Raw genomic sequence first — 18,698 nt, 5'->3', positions numbered from 1 at the left:
GTATTCTCTGGTTTCAGCGAAGATTCATCTGACATCAGGTATAATTACGTATAGAAATTGCATAGATTTTAAGTGTTCACTTCAAGAACTTTTGACAAACATATGTATCTATGTACCAAGACTTTGGTCAAGAGGTAGAACATTTCCATCACCTTAGAAATTTTTTTTCTTACCTTTTCCATTTAATCCCCCTCCATAGAAGCAAATGCTGTTCTGATTTCTATTCCTATACATTGTATTTGTTTTTTAAATTGCAAATTACAACACAACCATCCTGATCACACCACTGCCATAAGTCTTTGGATGATATTAATATATTTTTATTGTTCAAATTTCACCACTTCTCTGGATCCCAGATTCTTGATTTTTAAAATCGAGTTGACTTTTAATCTACTGGTCTAGCCTCTAGAAAGAATAGATGCTATATTGATACAAACAGTCATGCATAATGGTTAAGTAACACAATATATATAATAGTCATATTAACTGGTCTTCCTTGTAGGCATATGGCTATTATCCTATCACTGACTGCGTTGTACTTCAGGATGGATCTTAAAATGTTCTTTTTGATGATGAATATGGTGCTATTCCTCTTTAATTTGTCATTCCTGGCATAGTAGACCATATGGTTGTCTGATTCAAAATGGCCAATACCAATCCATTTCATCTCACTAGTGCTTAGGATATTAATCTTTATGTGTTCCATTTCATTTTTGCAGACTTCCAGTCTTCCTAGATTCATGCTTTGTACGTTCCATGCTCTGATTATTAATGGATGTTTGCAGGTGTTTCTTCTCACTTTGAGTCATGCCACATCAGCAAATGAAGGTCAAATGACAAACTGACAGACAAGTGGTGGACATTTATATTACAAATCTTTTAATAAATGTATTCTGTATGGAGTTAATTTCAAGAACTATCAGTTACACAGTTAGACCCCTACAGGTGGGTATCAGACACGTACATTTATTTAAATATAACAGTTGGAATTCTATGAATTAATTTTTAAGTAGTTTAGTATAGTTCAAGACTACTCCCAGAGACCAGGTTACTTGATTACCTAACTATCATGTGTGACCATTTGTATTAATACAGCTTGTATTCATTCTAGAAGCTAGACCAGTAGATTAACAAGTCAGCTTCACCTTAAAGAAATCAAGAATCCAGAACCCAGAGAAGTGGTAAAGTTTGAACAATGAAAATATATTATTAGTACCCAAAGATTTATGGCAGAGTTGTGATCAGCATGGTTGTGCTATAATTTGCAATTTAAAAAACTAACACAATCTATAGGAATAGAAATCAGAACAGTGCTTGCTTCTTTAGAGGGGGATTAACTAGAAAAGGCAAGAAAGGGAATTTCTAAGGTGATGGAAATGTTCTGTGTCTTGACAGGTGGTGGTACGTAAGTATATATGTTTGTCAAAAGTCCTTGAAATGAACACTTAAAACCCAGGCATTTTCTGTAAGTAATTATGACAGAATTGAAAATAACAAAACCAGGAAAAAATGTTTAACTGGAAATGACTCCCGCTAGCATCAGTTTATTCCTTGGAAATGGTTCAGAATTGTTCTTACTCCCTCTGGACTCCACTCATGTCTCTAACTCCTGGGATAGCATCTATATCTATGTTAAAACAGTACATTAGAAAGAAACAGTTGGAGCATGATTGTAAGGAAAGAACTAGAACTTGGGTTATTCAATTACGCGATTTTATGTGACCACTTCAGAGACATTGGTGGTTCACTGGTAGAATTCTCACCTCCATGCGAGTGACCCGGGTTTGATTCCTGGCCAATATACCTCATGCACAGCCACCACCCATCTGTCAGTGGTGGTTTGCATGTTGCTATGATGCTAAACAGGCCTTAGCAGAGCTTCCAGACTAAGATGAACTAGGAAGAAAAGCCTGGTGAGCTACTTCCAAAAATCAGCCAATGAAAATCCTATGGTTTACAATGGTCCAATTTGCAACTGATCGTGGGGATGGTGCAGGACTGGGCAGCGTTTTGTTCCATTGTGCATGGGGTCACCATGAGTTGGGGTGTTGGACTGCTGCTAACAATGACAACAATATGTGACCACTTGGAGTTTTCATTTGTGCTTAAATATGAAACAGTGCAAACTGTGAAGTGCAATCATTTTGTTTAGTAAGTGCAAATTTTTGTCCATACCAGAAATGCATCCATTTCATTTCATGATTGTTACTGAAATATTTGTGTTGCTTAAGAGAGGAGGGGGTGTTAAAGGATGATGTGCTCTGGGTGTCAGATATGTATAGACTGGGTATCAGGATCAGACCCTATTCTTACATGATGTGGAAACAAACACTTTATTAAATACGGAGATAGTGACCCAAAGGAAAGAGCTGGGTAGATCAGATTTTGAATTCAGGTTCCATCCTTTCTGTGGCAGACGTAGGGTAAGGCATTTAAATCCTCTCATTTTTTAAAAGGGTCACTAACACCTCCCTTTGCAAGGATGTTTTACAACAAATGAAGGAGAATATGAATACAATGTACCTAGCTTAGGTATGTTGTTGCTGTTTGTGGCTGTGGAGTCTTAAGTACAGATTAAGCAAGATCTGAGCTAGTGTATTAATTTCCTAGGGATGTCACAGCAAATTACTACAAACCAGGTGGCTTCAAACAACAGAAATTTTTTCTCTAACAGTTCCCAAGGGCATAAGTCCAAAACCAAGGTGTTGGTAGGTCTGTAGTCCCAAAGAAGACTCTTGGAGAGAATCCTTACCTCTTCCAGATTCTAGTGGCTTGGCTTTTGGCTGCATCACTCTGCTTTCACAGGGCCTTCTCCTCCATGCTTGTGTTCTCAAGCTGGAGGTTTAAAGGAAAGTAATAGATCCCTGCGAGGTTATAAACGTATTCAAGAAGGGGAAATTCAATTGAGAAGCAAGTTGGCACAATCAAGTGCTATGCATACAGGAGTCATGGCCTCACATCTACAGCCTGGCTTTGGCAGAGCATTTTTCTGTCTTTCACCCTGAGTTTTCTGATGAGCTTTAAAGCACCCGGTGTGAATTTTTCAGGCTCTGGCTTTGGCAGGAAATGTATTGTTTTGCAACCAACTGGACACGGTCAACCTGACTGATGTCATTGCTTTTCTCCTTTCATACAGGAGGAGACTAAAGCCAGCCGCAGCTCTGTGTTTAGGCATAAGATTTTTGTTTGCTTCTCATCTGGACTGTGGCCATTGGGAAAGAGTTGTGGGGGTACAGGGAAATGGAGGAAAGATCATAGCCATTGCTGGTGCTGTAGACGACCAGATCTGGAGCAAAAGGATACTCTTCAGGTTGGGTCCTGGGTGGAAGAAAAAGCCACCCCCCCCCCCTTGTCACTTATAGAATTGTGAGAGGAAGGAGAAATTGGCAGAGACCTCTCAGGTAGCATGAAGCTGCTCTGAAGTGGGGGAGTGGACTTATAGCTGCCTTCTCTCAAGCTCAGTTTTCATTTTATTTATTTTGCTATTGTGCTTTAGATGAAGGTTTACAGAGCAAATTAGTTTCTCATTAAACAATTAATGCACATATCATTTCGTGACATTGGTTGCCAACCCTGTGACGTGTCATCATTCTCTTCTCAACCTTGGGTTTCCTGTTTTCATCCATCCAGGTTTCTTGTCCCTTCCTGCCTTCTCGTCCCTGCCCCTGGGCTCGTGTGCCCGTTTAGCCTCTTACACATGGTTGAGCTACATGTATTTTCATTTGTTTTGGCTGAAGGATGAACCTCAGAAGTGACTTCAGTACTGAGTTCAAAGGTTGCTGGGCTCCATACTCTAGGCGTTTCTCCAGTCTCTGTCAGATCACTAAGTCTGGTTTTTTTTTTTTGTGTGAGTTAGAGTTTTGTTCTACATTTTTCTCCAGCTCTGTCCAGTACCCTGTATTGTGATATCTGACAGTCAAGCTTAGTTTTTAAACAGCATTCCAGAATCCAGGATGGCAGGTCCAAATGCCCAGGATATTGTTTGGTATGGCTGTGCTTTATTCTTTCATTTGGCAAAGAGGAACAGAGGGCTTGGGAGTTACCTGTATTAAGCATTTATTCACAGTCAGGACTGTTTAAGTTGTGTGGTACAGAAACCCAACTCAAAGTGGCTTAGCAAAAATGGAAATTTAGTGGCTCACAGAAGTGGGATGCTGGGTTTCAAGCAAGACTGGAAGCAAAAGCTCAGCTGATGTTATCAAGGCACTCTGATTAGCTTCTTCTCTTGGCCGAGTTTCACTTTTAAGTTTTGTTCTCATTCTTATTACTCCTGATGGATTCCTTCTATGTCAAAGGAAGATGGTGGCCACCAATGGCCGTACATCTATATCCTTAATGCTTGTGAGCCAAGAAGAGAGAGATACCCCTCGTAGCTTCATACTTTACAAAAAATTGGAGAAGAGTCAATTGACCTGGCTTGGACCAAGTGCCCAATCCTTGGGCCAATCGCTGTATCCAAAAGAATATAGGACCATAATTGACGCAAGCGGGATCACATGCCCAACTCTGTACCCGGGGATGGCAGGGGAGACATTATGATTTACAACTCAGTCATGGAGTGGGGAAAATGTCCTCAAGCAAGAGTAGACACAATTTTATTTCTTCATGTATTTGTTCATCCATTCAGTTAATCCAATTTATTGAGTGTCTACAATGTGACAGGAACTGTTATAGGTATTAGGGATACAGTGGGGGAGCATAACGAACCATGCCTCTATTCTCGTGGAGCTTTCATTCTAGTTTGAAAGGCAGATAATTCACAAGTTAGATAAATAAACAAATAATATTTGAAAGTAATAAGTGCAATTGAAACCAAAGAAAGATGATGAAATACATAGTGACCAGGGGAGTTGGTCCTACTTTAGAAAAGGCAGTTGGAAGAAGTCTTCTCTAGGAGGTAAGTTTTCAGCTGTGACCTAAAGGGACAAGGAAGAATCAGATCTTGCTAAACTCTGGGGGAAAAGTGTTCCAGAATGAGGGGACAGCAGCTACAAATTCCTTTGGGTAGGAAAGAATTTTTCTTTTTTGTTCACTGATGTACTTCAGATGCCTAAACATTACCTGACACATAGTAGATTGTAAAAGTGATGTGGGGGTGGTGTCTGACCTCCTCTAAGTTCACAAGGGGGAAGTAGATCAACAACTCAAGGCTGACTGCTATGAGGTGGAGGTCAGACATGCCTCTTCTCTGTGATCTAACCATCCCTCCTACGCCACTCTCTACTTCTCTGCTGAGTTTGATAATTCATTTCAGTGGCCACACAGAACTCACAGTTATGGGTTTATTAGGGAAATAACAGGTTACAATTCAAGTTCAGGAACAATTAGGATACAGTTCTTCTGATCAGGATAGCCTCTTCTTAGCTGTGCCCTTAGCCACAGCTCTCTCTGGCCCCTTGGCCCCTGCCCTGCTCCGGCAAGTGTTATGAAGCCCTTTTAGCTCTGCTGATAAGTGTCCAGAGGCACCCCATTGAGCCAATAAGCCTTGGCCTGTAGGCACTCGGCTCTAGCTCCATGGGTCAGCAAACCCAGCTCCACCAAGTGCCTGGAGGTACCCTACTCTGCCAGCAAGACTCCTGCCCGATGGCATTCAGCTTTCTCACTCCATGGGCTGGGAATTGTCTCCTGCCAGTCTCTCCTGCTGCCATTTCTCTGCCGCTGCTTTTTGTCATTTTTAGTGTTACAGCTCTCCCTCTCAGTCTCCTAGATCCAGGAGCTTCTTAGCACAGGGATCCTGGGTCCAAAATATGTGCTCCATTCCTGGCTGTTTTTCCTTGGTGGTGGTGAGATCCTCTCTTCCCACCTCTAGGATGGCTCGTTTTAAGGCTAGCAGGATGGCAAAACTGACCAATCCCCTTGATGGGCTACAATTACCTTTTTTGCATAGTCCCACCCAGCCACTTGGGTGGGAGTTATAAGACCATGGTGAGAAAGACCACACAAAAGCAATCCATTGCACCTCATAGATGCTCAATACATATTTAGGGAATGCAAGAATTAAAGGAAGGCCAGTAAGGCTGAAGTGTTGTAAATAAGAGGGAGAGTGATAGGAATGAGATTGAAGAAGTAGGAAAGGGCTAGAAAGTAGGGCCCATAAGCCTTGGTGATAAAGACATAGGATTTTATTCTGAGGGCAATGGGAGATCTATTGGACTTTGAAGCAGGGGATAACATGATTTATTTCCATTTAAAGGAAAATCATTATTTCCAGAAGGAAGAGATATGAAATAGTACTAGTCAAATAAAATGATAGCAATTATTATTCCCCCTACACTTAGTGCAGGCCAGGCAGTTCTGTCAGAGAATGGTCTTATTCCCTGCTGTGAGAAAGGAAGAACTGCTATTTAAAATGAAAAAACAAGTAAAAAAGAGCTGTCTTTGGTCCTCCAAAGGAGATAGCAGGGGCCAGTGGCATAATTCACGTAATGGGAAGGATGCGCCTTTATACTACTCTCTTCTCCTTGAAGACATAGATGACAGAGGGAGCCATTCCAAGGGACATGAGTATATAAAGACCATACAAAGATGTCACTGCTTCTGCTGTGTTTGGGCTTGGGGCTAGGAAATAGAGAAAAAATAGATAGTCTTTATTTTCAAAGCGTCTTGATTAGTTTTGGATGTGCAAAAGTAGGCCTCTGATAGTTTAGGGTAAGGAACAGAGAGAAGAACTGCTCTGTATGAGAAATGAAAAGAGATTGTGGGAACATGAAGGTAGGTTGGACAAGAAGTAAGAAAAGTAAAGAAGTCTGATCCTTGAGCTACAGGGCAGGAGTGTGGAGATACCCGGGGAGAATAAGAGTCAAGAAGAAGTTTCCATGATTGAGGATGGCTGAAGGATTTTGAGAACAATAACATCTAGTGTTCATATTTAAGGCATACGAGGGTATGATTCTGTGATGACAGGCATTACACTTACCCTCATCGCCACAATCCCCATTTTACAGAATGGAAAATAGGTCACAGAAAGATTGTGCTCCTTAGTGGAGCCAACATTGGGCCCAGTTCGATTCTAGAGACTTACTACTTAACCAATGACAGCAGATATTTCATAAAAAAGAGTATGGCCTAGTATAGTCAAGGTACCAAGGGAAGATAATTTGACCCAAAAATCTATACCCAACTAAAAATATTATTTGAGTGAGGATGAAATAAAGATGTTTTTATAAAAAACTCCGAGTGTTTACCAATTACAAGGTTCAGGTTGAAAGAACAACTGATGAATTTTAGGAAGAAGATTATGAAAACCAGAAATCAGAAGGGGGATGGAAGAAGAAATGGAGAACAAAGAAATTGGTAAATGTAGATAAATCTAAATATTGACTGTAAGAAAAAAATTAGTTTTGGAAATTTTAAAAGAAAGTGGGATAAATATATAACAAAATTCAATTGCTGAGTTAGTTGGAGACAATGTGGGTGTATTGTCTTTTATATAAATGAGGAAATTCTTTTTAGCCTTTATTTAAGTTTAGTTGTCTCTTCTCAGAAGCAATAGCCCAATAAGCACTTCTTTATGTATAAATATGTAAGAAAAATTCAAAGATAACAAAATGGCATGTCAAAAATATTTTTGTTCATGCCACTCTATTTTTTATATTTTACCCTGGACTAATGAGCCCTACGGGGCAGTTCTACTCTGTCCTGTAGGATAGCTATGAGTCGGAATCGACTTGATGGCAATGAGTTTTAATGGAGATCTAAGGAGCCCTGGTGGTACAACGGTTAAACTCTAGGCTGCTAATTGGTCAGTGGTTCAAATCCACCCGACACTCTGTAGGAGAAAAGATCTGGCAATCCGCTTATATAAAGATCACAGCCCAGGAAAGCCTCCCCATAGGGTGACAATGAGTCAGAATCTATTGACAGCATGAAACAAAAACAACCATGGAGATCTGTAAGAAATGAACACTACTTTTCTCCCTCTTACTTTATTTGACTTTTGTTCATTCTGGACACATCTTGATCCTTATTAGTCTAGGTAATCCGGTGGTATTCTTAGTAAAAAAAAAAAAAAAAAAAAAAATTCTCGGTAGTACAGCATTAATGCCGGTGTCAAAAAATTTCAACATTATTCCTTTTAAGAAAAAAAAGAAACTTTTTGAAAATTCCTTTTCTCATATATTGGACAATAGCAACGATTTCCTGTGTGATTTTGAGATCTTTATTGACAGTAATATACATGACATGAAGAAAAATTTTACTTTCTCATGAAATGGCCATTATGGAATTTATTACTAAGGAAGGAGTCTAACATTTAGAATATTTTCTCCTAACAATTTTTATTTGGGTTCTATGCATTTTTATTCCAAGCTTAGCATCACTAATTGGCATGACTATCCATATGAAAGATGACTGCACAATTCTGTATTATTTATCTGCCGTCAAGTTGTTTTGATAATGGAAAGAATTCATGTAACATTGACAAAGACTTATAATATGTTATAATTATAGAGAAAATATGTTGCCTACAGTTGTTCAGTTTCTGAAGTAAAATAAAGATTACTGTATAAGAATGTGAGTTAATCAGAGAAGGTAAACTTAATTCCAAGATTTCAGGGCTTAGCTCAATAAAGTTATGTTTCTTCTTCAATCACAATACAATACAGGTTGGTGGGGATGGCTCTGCTCCATGCAGTAAGTCAGGGATAAAGTCTTCCTCCATGTCTACTGGATTCTTTCCCTGGAACTTTGGGCACCCACCGTCTTTCCCCAGGGTCCTTTACATTTTTCTGGCAGAGAAGGAAGATAGAAAGCAGGAAGAATTATGTGGGAAGTTTGATGGACCTGGATTAGACACTCGTTAGCCGCCGTGAGTCAGCCATATTCATGGTGACTCCATTCACAAATGGAGCTAAACTTTCACAGAACAACTGAATATGGCTTCATTCTGCACCATCCCCATGACCATTGAATTGGACCATTGTGAGTCATAGGATTTTCACTGGCTGATTTTCGGAAGTAGATGGACCTTTCTTCCTAGCCTGTCTTAGTCTGGAAGCTCCACTGAAACCTGTTCAGCATCATAACAACACACAAGCCTCGACTGACAGACAAGTCGTGACTATGCATGAGGTGCATGGGCCAGGAATCCAACCCAGGTACCCTCATGGTGAGACTTCTACCACTAAACTGTGCTGCCTGTATTCCACTGGCCAGATCTCAATCACTTAGAGGAGGGCTGGGCAAGGTACATGTGGCTGTGTGCCTGATGTGCCAGGAAAATGAGCTTAGTGCGCATATATCCTTGTGTTTGCCACAAGATAGCTAATTATGACTTTGTTTTCCAGGTATGGAAAAACGGGTGATTTAATCATACAGTAATTACATTTACAATTTATCATTGATCACTTACCCAAGTTAATCACATTCTGTTGTTTTCTGATAGCCCTTAGCATGAGCTCTACTGCCTAAACACTATTTCATTTATTTGTGTGTTTGAATAATTCATTAATATGAATTGCTGGTTATTTTGTTTTAGGTAGAGTGTAAATGCTGCATTACTTTAAGTGAAGACCTTTGTCAACATTTTGCTTTATAAATTTAATAGAAGTATGCATCAGTGAACTTTCATAAAAGAATAAAGCTATATGGCAAAGAAGAAGTAGAGCAACTCTTCAACTCTACCTACACCCATAAATGGTGATTGTACTTCCTTGAACAGCATTGCTTTGGACTTAATTGGGCAAAGGAGTTCAGGATACAGATGACAGAAACAGAGGCACGGTATCAAAGGGGGCTGTCATGGATTGAATTATGTCCCCCCAAAATGTGTGTATCAACTTGGTTAGGCCATGATTTCCAGTATTCTGTGGTTGTCCTCCATTTTGTGGCTAATTTTTTGTTAAAGAGGATTAGGGTAGGATTGTAACACCACCCTTACCCAGGTCTCATCCCTGATCCAATGAAAAGGGAGTTTCCCTGGGGTGTGGCCTGTACCACTTTTTATCTCTCAAGAGATAAAAGGAAAGGGAAGCAAGCAGAGAGATGGGGATCTCATACCACCAAGAAGGCAGCACCAGGAGCAGAGCGCATCTTTTGGACTAAGGGTCCCTGTGCCTGAGAAGCTCCTTGATCACGGGAAGATTGAGGACAAGGACCTTCTTCCAGAGCCGATAGAGAGAGAAAGCCTTCCCCTGGAGCCAACACCCTGAATTTGGACTTTTAGCCTACTGTACTGTGCAGAAATAAATTTCTCTTTGTTAAAGCCATCCACTTGTGGTATTTCTGTTACAGCAGCACTAGATGGCTAAGACATGGGCTAAATCATTAGATGTAGCTTCACCTGAGGGTACAGTCTGATTCTTGTGGTAAGATGGTATATGGGAAATTCAGGGAGAGACAGTCCTGTGAAAGTCTAATGCTCAACACGTAAAGTATAAGTTACTAGGCTACGGGAAGCACTCCCGTCTTATGTGATTCTTTCCTTACAGTAATTTCTGCCCCTTGACTGGTCACAAGGAGACTTGGTGGCAGATTGGCTGGATTCCAGGGCTCTATCCTTTTTGAAAGAGGCAACTTATTTTCAAATCACCCGAGTAGTTTGCAATGAGGGTGAGGGAGTGCTATCTACCATTTCCCAACTCAACCATCATCAAATGGAACAAGCAATCTTGGAGATTTTTAACTAAAACAAGAAGATGTTGAAATGTCTCATAGAATGTGGAAAAGCTACACCTATGTGTGATGTTTTCTAGTACTGCTGGGGACATGCTAATACTGGTATGCCTAACTTTATGTTATGGACCAAGGAAAGAAGGTAAAGAAGCATAACCAAGTTTCAGGCCCACACATTGTTCAGCAGTGATTTTGTATTCCTTGGTCTATGAATCCACTATAGAGCATTTAGATGTTATCCTACTATGTTGGCTGAGAAAATGATGTCCAAAAGTGAAGGACACAGGAAACATGCCAGTTATACTCGGAGATAGCTGTGGAGATGAGCCTTCCTTATGCTTCAGGTGTGTAGCCTTTAGAAGGAGGGACGTTCTCCCGGTGAAGATTTAGTGTGTGAACTGTGAACATGTTGTGAGGCCCCTAATTCTCTGGCAAGAGGGAAGGAGGAGAAAGGTGTGTTTTTAAGCAATTCTAGGTTGGGGCTGTGCTGCATGTCCAGTAAATTATTTAACTTTTTTCCTCCTTCTCCTCTTTTTGTTCCATTGGTTGACAATGATCCTTCGGTTTGGCAAACTCTTGACCTCATTCACTGATCTGACAGGCTTGCTGAGTAAATGTCTGTAATAAGGACCTAGTGACACAGGTATATTTCATTAAGTTTTTCTTTTTTATTCCTCACAAAAAGGTCGTTCATGTCTGGCAAAAAACAGAGGAGCTTTGGATATAGGTCATGTTAACCTTTTCCACATTTGGAAAAAAATTCATCCCTTGCCACATTTTGACTCTGAGCCTGAGGCTGCTGGATCCATTTTGTGTTTCTATTGTAGAAATCATCTGCCCAGCAGCTAGATTTACCTGGGACACAGGTGAGAAATAAGGTATATACAAATAGACAATATAACTAACTAGTCAAAGGGACCTTCAATCCCAATGTGAAAGTATGTGAATCTGACTTGTGAGAAACCCTCTTATGCTTACTTTATGCATAATAAAAACAGCTTCCTAATAAAATCAAGTATATATTCAAGGTGATCATGGAGTAAGTCCTCCATATAGAGAGATACCTGAACTTCAAAGCTTCAACTTCTATTCTTCCACTCCTAGTTTTTATTTCCAAACTTGGAAGGCAGGGGATTAATTTTGCTAAGGGTTTGGTGTTATACCTTATGGTTAATGCTGTTGGATTAATGGAATCAGCTTAGATGGTATGTGGCCCAGTTGTAGAAGTCAGGGTAGAAGCTTCAAGAGAGATCACAGAACTGGCCAAACTTCCATGAGACCTTAGGTGTCATCAAGCTGTATCCTAAGGCTCAATACATTGGAGGTTCAAAGTGTATCTCAGTATTTGATATGCGAACATGGCTATTGTGAAAGATTAAGCCACCTAGAGAAGAGCCAGCCAACAGGCAGGAAAGATCCCTTAAAGGCCTGACAGTCAACTTCCCTGGTAAAAGAGTCAGAGAAGAGAGGGTGTGCCAGGAGAGCTACAAAGGTGCCCAACAAGGTAAAGAGACAACCTTCTTATAGGCCCCAAACAGGTAATATGAGTAAGCAGCATTTTGTAAGGCAGATTATTGAGTGCTGTTACTTCCTCTTTATTTCTCTAATCCCATAAGTTTTTAGTAACCTTGTTTAAATATTCCTGATCTGGACTAGCTGCTGTTGCACTCTGGTGGCACACCATCCAGAGCAAGGATGCCTTTTTCTAATAATATGGATTAGCTATGACCCTGGCTGTACTTCAGGGAATCAAGGAAAGAGTTACATGTCTGTGTTTGGATTGGAATGTTAAAGAAGAAGCAAGCCCCATTTGAGAGATCCCCAAGGGGAAGGGGTTCTTGTGCTGATAGAGTTGAAGCTCTGAGGTAGAACTTCACAACTAGTGTGCCTAGTTAGCCCTTAACCCTTAGAGAAGCTGAATAAGGTTTGGGGCAGCCAGAGCCTCTATAGCAGTCATCTCTGGCCAAGATCAGCCTTGTCCATTTGCCCCCCTCAAAAACCCTTAGCCATCAAGTCGATTTAGACTTCTGATGGCCTCATGTGTTACAGAGTAGAACTGCTCCATAGGGTTTTCTTGGCTATAAGCTTTATGGAAGCAGATTGTCAGTCCTTTCTTTCACATTGTCCCTGGGTGGGTTCAAACTACATACCTTTGGGTTAGTAGTTGAGCACAAAACTTTTGTGCCACCCAGGAACTTTCCTATTTACCCTAGTTTTCATGAAAATATGATTATTTTCTCGGTGTACCATGATGTGAACTAGTTTGGGCAGCACTGCTGTAAGGTATTACTTGTCTACTGCAGACTTTGAGGGACCTGGATTCAATTTCTTTAAGGAAACATGTCGTCTTCCTTATACTTGGCTATCTGACTTCTAGGACCAAGGCAAATTAACATCAGAAAATGATAAAGTGGGAAAATGGATGCTAAAGTACCTCGAGCTAAAGCTGGTTTCTAAGCCAGAGTGATAGAGGATCCTGAAGTGAATAGACACAGGTTGTTGCAAAAGATAAACTCTGAAGCTCTGGAGAGAATGTGGGCTACTAAGAGCTAAGTAGCTATGACAGTCTGTTTAAAACTGAGACCACTCTTACTCTTCACAGTGTTAGTAGAGTGTTCCTAAAATACTCTGAGCCCCTGTTAACATCACGTAGATTCTCTCCTTGAAATGTTTCACATGTAGCCCTTTCCTTCGTATTCTTTTTAATTATATCACTCCCTTCCTTAAGAGCTAGGGCCTTCACATAAAGTTGCACCATGCACATCCTACACAACTGTGTGCTAAGAGCCTTGATTTTCTCCATTGTCTATGGAATAAAGGTCAAATTTTCAGTCTGGCATGCAAAGGCCCTCCATGATCTGGCTTCAATCTACCTATATCAGTCCAAGACACTGGTGGGAAACAGATGGCCCCCTCAAAAGATTTAATTGAGGAGAATTTAATGAACATACTATTTACAGAACGGTGAGTAGGGTTGAGGGAACCAATCAGAGGTGGTGCAACGCCCAGGATTTAGCCACAGAGATGCTGTTACCATCTCTGAATGCAACCCTATTTGGAAATAGGGTCTTTGAAGATGTTACCAGTTAACATGAGGTCATAATGGAGTAGGATGAGTCTTAATCCTATATGACTGATGTCCTAGTAAAGCAGAAAATATACAGAGACAGAGAGACAGAGGAAGGATGCCACGTGCTGCTGCAATTACAAGCCAAGGAATACCTGGAGCTATTTTTTTTACCAGAAGCTAGAAGAGGGGCATGAAATAGATTCTCCCTCAAAGCATCAGAAGGAATCAACATGGCTGACACACTGGTCTCAGAGTCTCAGTCTCAGGAAGTGTGAGACAATAATTTTCTCTTGTTTAAAGCCACCCACTTTGTGGTATTTTGTTATGGCAGCCCTAGGAACCTGTAATGGATTGAATCGTGTCCCCCCAAAATATGTGTCAACTTGGTTAGGCCATGTGTAGTTGTCCTCCTTTTTGTGATTTTCCTGTGTGTTATAAATAATAATCTCTGCTTGTGGTTAAAAGAATTACTCAGGTCACCTCCCTGATCCAAAAGGGAGTTTCCCTGGGGTGTGGCCTGTACCACCTTTTATCTCTCAAGACCCTATAGAACAGAGTAGAACTGCCCCACAGGGTTTCCAAGGAGCAGCTGGTGGATTTAACTGCCGACCTTTTTGTTAGTAGCCAAATGCTTAACCACTGCCCCACCAGAGGCCAACAGAGAATGAGAGGGAAACAGTAAGAGGGAAGTAATTTGCAACAAAGAATAAAGACAACTATTCTACAGACTGCTAATAGGGAAGGGCGGCAGCAATTGAGTCAAAAAGAGATTTTTTTTTTTTAACATGGGAAAAACAACAGCATATTAGTATGCTGATGGAGTACCAGTAGAAAAGGAGATGGTAATTTCATTCTGTTACAATAACTCAAGGAGGAACAACCTATACTCCATTTACGATGAGCACCCATGCCTACAGTAATTATACAAAGTTTTTTTTTTATATAGTAAACATAAAAATACTGTAATTCAGCTAAAATGTTTTTAATATTTAATTAATGGTTTTGCTGGCCACCTTCTAACTTAGAAGGACTCTTATTTTTTGATAAATGGTAAGCCCCAATTCTGTTCAAGAAACTAAGTTGGTGCTTTGATATTTCTGTTTATTAAATTTCACAATAACAAACAGAGGTATTCAATATCAGTCCATTTACCATAGAGCTACTGTCATTAGCCTTATCTGCCAGTAATTTTATTATCAACGAAGTCAAAGATGATTATTTCCTTGAAAAATATTTCTATATGCTCAGGCTAAGGTCAGTTTGTTCACTTTGTCCTTCCCTCCCTGTTAATTTATTCAGAGCAAGCATAATCAGAAGAAATAGAGGCTTCTAGGAATCAAATCATTCATATCAAGGCATTCAGCCTCCAAGTCCCCACCCAACACCTGGTTGACAGCTCTCAGAGGACTTTGAAATTGAAAGCCAAAGTCATGGAAACAATTATCAGGTTCTGAGCAGAGTTTTTTAAAACAAAATTCCAAACACCTGTAGTGAATTTAAGAACAACTTTAGATACTCTGCTGATTTGCGTACGTGTTAATATCTTGGTGTGCTCAGACTTTGAGTAAACACACTTTGAGCTTTGTCTCTCAATTATCATTTAAATTAGGACATCTATTAGTACATAAAGTCCCTGAGTGGTGCAAACCATTAACAGACTTGGCTGCTAACTGAAAGATTGGAGGTTTGAGTATATCTAGAGGTGCCTGAGAAGAAAGGCCTGGTAATCTACTTCTGAAAAATCAGCAGTTGAAAAACCTACAGAGCACAGTTCTACTCTGACAAGCACGGGGTCGCCATGAGTTTGAGCCGGAATTGACTCAATTACAACTGTTGTTGATTAATATGTAAAAATACTTTGCATCAGACAAAGCTGAGGATAACTTCAGGCATCTCTGAGAAGGTGGTGTTTGTTAATTCATCAAAAAGTTAAAGAAGAGGTGGGGCCAAGATGGCGGACTAGATAGATGCTACCTCGGATCCCTCTTGCAACAAAGACTTGGAAAAACAAGTGGATCGATCACATACATAACAATCTACGAACCCTGAACAACAAACACAGATTTAGAGATGGAAAACAAACAAATACGGGGAAGCAGCGACTGTTTTCGGAGCCAGGAGCCAGCATCCCAGTCAGGTAACCTTTGGCGCCCGATTTAGGGCAGGGCCCAGGGGAGCTGACGGCTCAAACAAGGGGCACAGCCCTACCCCACTGAACTCACCCAGGGAGGGGGCCCAGCCGGTCCGCGCGGGTGGCGTGGCGACGCGGCCAGTGGGAGAAGTCCCCGGGAGGCAGTAACTGGTCTTGGAGCTGGGAGAGCAGCGTCCCAGCCAGGGAATCGGGCCTCCGGGCATTTGACTGGGCGCTGTCATGGCACAAGCACGGGGAGCTGCTCCACTCCCCTGAACTAACCCCGGGAGGGAGCCCAGCCGGTCCGCGGGAGTGGCGCGACGATGCGGCGGGCGGGACGAGAAATCCCCGGGAGGCAGGGACGGCAGCGTCCCAGCCGGGGAATCTTGCTGCCAGGCATTTGACTGGGCGCTGTCAAGGCGCAAGCATGGAGAGCTGCTCCACTCCCCTGAACTAACCCTGGGAGGGGGCCCAGCCGGTTTGTGGAGGCGGTGCAGCGACGCGGCTGGCGGGACAAGAAGTCCCTGGGAGGCAGCGACTGATTTTGGAATCGGGAGTGCACCGTCCACGCAGGGGATCCTTGATGCTGGGCGTGGGACTGGCAGCGGAGGATCTGACCGTGGCTTCAGTGGGCCAGACCCCTGGGGGCAATCTCCACACAGCCAGCACACATAGGCGACACGCCCCTCGGGAATCTCAGATATAATAGTCATTCCGAGCAAGACAAGCAACTCTGGCTATATTCTGAGGTGCTACTCTCCTATCCCTCTGATCCCTCCTCCACCCTCCCCAGGCGGCTTCATTAACATTGGAATTTCCTGAGCCAGATGGAGAATGGCTCCGGCTCCGTGGCGGCTTTGCTTCCCCCCCCCCTTTTTTTTTTCTTTTGGTCTTTTCCTAACCCACTCTTCCGGCCTGAGAGAAGGAAACACAAAAAACCCAGGGACCAAAAATCCACCCCTAATTGGACTAAAAACACAGAACCAGCTACAGCCAAGCATATATGATCCAAATCTCAGACTTTCATCCTTACAGGGAACAAGGTGGCGGTTATAATCCAAAGGCAGTTCTGATAGGAATCTGACTGCATTTTTTTTTAAGCAGATTTTCTGGAAAAACTAGTTTCCCAGTGATGGCTCGGAGACAGCAGTCCATATCAAACCACATAAAGAAGCAGACCATGACAGCTTCTACAACCCCCCAAACAAAAGAATCAAAATCTTTACTGAATGAAGATACAATTCTGGAATTATCAGATACAGAATATAAAAAACTAATTTACAGAATGCTTCAAGACATCAGAAACAAAATAAGGCAAACTGCAGAAAAAGCCAAGGAACACACTGATAAAACAGTTGAAGAACTCAAAAAGATTATTCAAGAACATAGTGGAAAAATTAATAAGTTGCAAGAATTCATAGAGAGACAGCATGTGGAAATCCAAAAGATTAACAATAAAATTACAGAATTAGACAACGCAATAGGAAGTCAGAGGAGCAGACTCGAGCAATTAGAATGCAGACTGGGACATCTGGAGGACCAGGGAATTAACACCAGCATAGCTGGAAAAAAAATCAGATAAAAGAATTAAAAAAAATGAAGAAACCCTAAGAATCATGTGGGACTCTATCAAGAAGGATAACTTGCGTGTGATTGGAGTCCCAGAACAGGGAGGGAGGACAGAAAACACAGAGAAAATAGTTGAAGATCTCCTGACAGAAAACTTCCCTGACGTCATGAAAGACGAAAGGATATCCAGGATGCTCATCAAACCCCATTTAAGATTGATCCAAAAAGAAAAACACCAAGACATATCATCATCAAACTTGCCAAAACCAAAGACAAACAGAAAATTTTAAAAGCAGCCAGGGAGAAAAGAAAGGTTTCCTTCAAGGGAGAATCAATAAGAATAAGTTCAGACTACTCAGCAGAAACCATGCAGGCAAGAAGGGAATGGGATGACATATACAGAGCACTGAAGGAGAAAAACTGCCAGCCAAGGATCATATATCCAGCAAAACTCTCTCTGAAATATGAAGGCAAAATTAAGATATTCACAGATAAACACAAGTTTAGAGAATTTGCAAAAACCAAACCAAAGCTACAAGAAATACTAAAGGATATTGTTTGGTCAGAAAACCAATAACATCAGATACCAGCACAACACAAGGTCACAAAACAGAACATCCTGATATCAACTCAAATAGGGAAATCACAAAAACAAATTAAGATTAATTAAAAAAAAATGCTCATAACAGGGAATCACTGAAGTCAATATGTAAAAGATCACAATAATCAAAAAGAGGGACTAAATACAGGAGGTATAGAACTGCCATATGGAGAGTGATACAAGGCGATATAGAACAATACAAGTTAGGTTTTTACTTAGAAAAATAGGGGTAAATAATAAGGTAACCACAAAGAGGTATAACAACTCCATAACTCAAGATAAAAGCCAAGAAAAACGTAACGACTCAACAAACATAAAGTCAAACACTACGAAAATGAGGATCTCACAATTTACTAAGAAAAACGTCTCAGCACAAAAACGTAAGTGGAAAAATGAAATTGTCAACAACACACATAAAAAGGCATCAAAATGACAACACTAAACACTTATCTATCTATAATTATGCTGAATGTATATGGCCTAAATGCACCAATAAAGACACAGAGAGTCTCGGACTGGATAAAGAAACACGATCCGTCTATATGCTGCCTACAAGAGACACACCTTAGACTTAGAGACACAAACAAACTAAAACTTAAAGGATGGAAAAAAATATATCAAGCAAACAATAAGCAAAAAAGGAGTAGCAATATTAATTTCTGACAAAATAGACTTTAGACTTAAATCCACCACAAAGGATAAAGAAGGACACTACA

The sequence above is a fragment of the Elephas maximus genome, chromosome 10, assembly GCF_024166365.1.
Source record: "Elephas maximus indicus isolate mEleMax1 chromosome 10, mEleMax1 primary haplotype, whole genome shotgun sequence".
NCBI lineage: Eukaryota > Metazoa > Chordata > Mammalia > Proboscidea > Elephantidae > Elephas > Elephas maximus.
Note: the sequence above shows the minus strand (reverse complement) of the source record.